This window comes from Oncorhynchus nerka, linkage group LG15 (assembly GCF_034236695.1).
Source record: "Oncorhynchus nerka isolate Pitt River linkage group LG15, Oner_Uvic_2.0, whole genome shotgun sequence".
NCBI classification, from domain to species: domain Eukaryota; kingdom Metazoa; phylum Chordata; class Actinopteri; order Salmoniformes; family Salmonidae; genus Oncorhynchus; species Oncorhynchus nerka.
This window is the reverse complement of record NC_088410.1, coordinates 14,588,043-14,590,542: the sequence shown is the minus strand read 5'-3', so window position 1 is coordinate 14,590,542 and position 2,500 is coordinate 14,588,043. Positions and strand designations below refer to the sequence as shown.

Below are 2,500 nucleotides of genomic sequence, written 5' to 3'. Positions count from 1 at the left end.
CAAAATGACTCTTAGGCCCTAATGCACACAGTAGAAATCAGAATGACTCTTAGGCCCTAATGCACACAGTAGAAATCAGAATGACTCTTAGGCCCTAATGCACACAGTAGAAATCAGAACGACTCTTAGGCCCTAATGCACACAGTAGAAATCAGAATGACTCTTAGGCCCTAATGCACACAGTAGAAATCAGAATGACTCTTAGGCCCTAATGCACACAGCAGAAATCAAAAGGACTCTTAGGCCCTAATGCACACAGTAGATATCGGAATGACTCTTAGGCCCTAATGCACACAGTAGAAATCAGAATGACTCTTAGGCCCTAATGCACACAGTAGAAATCAGAATGACTCTTAGGCCCTAATGCACACAGTAGATATCAGAATGACTTTTAGGCCCTAATGCACACAGTAGATGTCAGAATGACTCTTAGGCCCTAATGCACACAGTAGATATCAGAATGACTCTTAGGCCCTAATGCACAGTAGAAATCAGAATGACTTTTAGGCCCTAATGCACACAGTAGATATCAAAATGACTCTTAGGCCCTAATGCACACAGTAGAAATCAGAATGACTCTTAGGCCCTAATGCACACAGTAGATATCAGAATGACTCTTAGGCCCTAATGCACACAGTAGATATCAGAATGACTCTTAGGCCCTAATGCACAGTAGAAATCAGAATGACTCTTAGGCCCTAATGCACACAGTAGAAATCAGAATGACTCTTAGGCCCTAATGCACACAGTAGAAACAGGTTCAGTTACAGAGTCGACTACCAAACAGGTCTGTACGGGGTCGATCGCTACGCGTGGATGTTTCCATACGTTGTCTTTCTAACGTTGTAATCTCGTTTTGCTAATGACCTTTGGCGTCGCTATCTAGTGACGGTGAAGTTGCCTTTATTTTAACGCCACGCCAGCTGCCACCTCAACGCTGCTTGAGAAAGACCTGTTGTTTTATATTCCACTACAAGGTCATCTATCTGTCTGTCCAGCCCTTCATACTGAACATGTTGGGAGAACTTTGGCTCCAACTCTTTGTTTCATTGCCAATGATTCGTAATGGTGGAAATGGCCTCATTGATGGTTCAGGAACTGGAATTGTTGAGGTATCGTTGTCCATAATTACTACCTGACCTGGCCGATGTGAATTCTCTTTAGAGGACGGGGACAACAAAACGCTTTCGTTGTCTGGATTCATTTACACTCCAACGATATCGACTACCTCCGGACGTGGTCAGGAACAGCTAATCACAATCAGATTACAATGTGTGACGTCCCTCCCACTCTGTCTGCCGAGTTCTTTCTCTTTGCTCTTGTTTTCCTTAATAGGATGTCGGTGGGCGGAGCCGGGAGGGTCGTCAGGGAAATGGGACACACCTGGGTCCAGATTTGTCCCGGTATAAATACATCTCTTCTCCGTTCATGGAGGAGACTCTCTCCATGCAGACACACTGTTAGATGTTGGTTCTGGTATTTCTGTGGTCGTTTTGTTTGTTTGTTTTGGCACCTATCATCACCCCTCATTATCACATTTATGCACACAACCCCTCACTTACACTACTGATTACTGACTACACACACCATGATCACATTTATGTACGCAACCCCTCACTTACACTACTGATTACTGACTACACACACCATGATCACATTTATGCACACAACCCCTCACTTACACTACTGATTACTGACTACACCCCTCATTATCACATTTATGCACGCAACCCCTCACTTACACTACTGATTACTGACTACACACACCATGATCACATTTATGCACACAACCCCTCACTTACACTACTGATTACTGACTACACACACCATGATCACATTTATGCACACAACCCCTCACTTACACTACTGATTACTGACTACACACACCATGATCACATTTATGCACACAACCCCTCACTTACACTACTGATTACTGACTACACACACCATTATCACAGTTATGCACGCAACCCCTCACTTACACTACTGATTACTGACTACACCCCTCATTATCACAGTTATGCACGCAACCCCTCACTTACACTACCGATTACTGACTACACCCCTCATTATCACAGTTATGCACACAACCCCTCACTTACACTACCGATTACTGACTACACACACCATGATCACATTTATGCACACAACCCCTCACTTACACTACTGATTACTGACTACACCCCTCATTATCACATTTATGCACGCAACCCCTCACTTACACTACTGATTACTGACTCCACACACCATGATCACATTTATGCACACAACCCCTCACTTACACTACTGATTACTGACTACACACACCATGATCACATTTATGCACACAACCCCTCACTTACACTACTGATTACTGACTACACACACCATGATCACATTTATGCACACAACCCCTCACTTACACTACTGATTACTGACTACACACACCATTATCACAGTTATGCACGCAACCCCTCACTTACACTACTGATTACTGACTACACCCCTCATTATCACAGTT

General features: G+C 43.7%; 1 protein-coding gene across 2 annotated transcripts in view; it reads left to right on the top strand.

Annotated features, from left to right (window-relative positions):
* The window catches only part of gcgrb (glucagon receptor b), a 109,143-nt gene that overhangs the window by 31,955 nt on the left and 74,688 nt on the right, over nucleotides 1-2,500 (top strand). The gene's annotated exons all lie outside the window — the stretch shown is intronic.